The sequence below is a fragment of the Coenobita brevimanus genome, chromosome 83 (genome assembly GCF_032717465.1).
Source record: "Coenobita brevimanus isolate Jiangsu-jjx chromosome 83, ASM3271746v2, whole genome shotgun sequence".
NCBI lineage: Eukaryota > Metazoa > Arthropoda > Malacostraca > Decapoda > Coenobitidae > Coenobita > Coenobita brevimanus.
In genome coordinates, this window is record NC_137036.1 from 9,899,833 (window position 1) to 9,901,327 (window position 1,495).

Below are 1,495 nucleotides of genomic sequence, written 5' to 3' on the forward strand. Positions count from 1 at the left end.
CTCCTTCAGTGGCCGTAATCATTCCACAAAATAGTCATTTTCCATAGTAATTCTTAAGTAGGCCTATCATAAATAGGTCATTTCCGTAGCCATAGTTTAGAAAGCCGATGTGATAACTGTTCGTCATTAGGAGATGTGTACAATCAAAGACACAACTATCTTTCTAGTTCTGTCTAAGGAAAATTTACACCTGGCGAAATACAATGATAACCCTGTCTCTACTAGTGCAGGTTTCAAACGGTTCGATTATTCCTCCGCATAACGGCCATACCACGTTGAGTACACCGCTTCCCGTCCGATCAGCGAAGTTAAGCAACGTTGGGTCTGGTTAGTACTTGGATGGGTGACCGCCTGGGAACACCAGATGCTGTTGGCATAACGTTCTCCCTACTTGTCCAGTGGGGTAGTGCCCCTCCCTGTAAAACAATTAACTCTAAGCCCTTGGCCACCCCGTTTAGGATACATGGCGTCTGGCAAATGAATGAATGATATTCGTCAAACTTTTGGAAGATATTTGTGTCTATGTCTGTACAAGATAATAGAATAAGCACATACACACATTATTTCTTGCCCAGGAAAGACGGATATAGATCACCTGAGAGAAACATTAACATTCAAAATTTTGAGAAATTATGTCAGGCGACCCTGATACAGCTAAGAACTTCATTTAGGCTCGTACCAGGCAATTTTGCTCTGTCAAGAGTCAATGGGTTATGCACTTTTACTAAACTTTTAGTGATTTTATCTTTGGGTCATTGGCATCAAATATTTTACATTAATCACCTTATTTGTGTTTTATAGTTTAATAGGCAGACAGATTATACACCAGTTGCAACTAGTCATCATAATCCGGAAGTGTACACGACAAACCACTGAATTTACTTTAAATTTCGGAATATATTTACCTACAGACATATTGAGAGGTGAATGCTGACATCCATGAAAACAAACAAACATTACAGTGAATGACACTTGGAGGATCTGTCAAGTTTTGTATTAATATCAGTGTAATTATTAATTAACCAATAATTTTGCTAATTCTGCGTTGTTACAAATTTGGAAGCTTAAAGTGAAGAAGTGAAGTAAGAATTTCATGTGAAGCTCGTCGTCAGTACTAATGAAGTGCGTGGTCAGTGGTTGTGGTGGTGGCGATGATAATGGTGGTGGTATGTGTCTTGGGTGTCCACCTGGCGCTGTTCTTCCCACTTGGCCCAACCACACATCTGCTCCATTACCAGCACCACCACGGCCATTACAAACCCACATCCCAACACCACAAACATGCCCTGAAAATGAGCAGTATTACATGTAATCCCGTAATCCTTTCTTTTATCAACTAACCCACAATATTCCATTAATAAGGGTAAACTATATCCTGCGTAGGGATAAAGTGACATGTTTAATCCAAATCATTAGTGATGGTTGAAGTAAATTTACAAATAAAATTTACAACTATATACTTAATGCAAAGTTTTCAAACACGTATGGAAGTTAT

The 1,495-nt window shown here is 39.0% G+C and overlaps 1 non-coding gene across 1 annotated transcript; it reads left to right on the top strand.

Moving 5' to 3' along the window:
- The first annotated feature begins 257 nt into the window (after positions 1-257).
- LOC145409975 (5S ribosomal RNA) lies at positions 258-376 on the top strand. The gene has a single exon (XR_013899201.1). It is a non-coding gene; the product is annotated as a 5S ribosomal RNA (ribosomal RNA).
- The last annotated feature ends 1,119 nt before the right edge of the window (positions 377-1,495 follow it).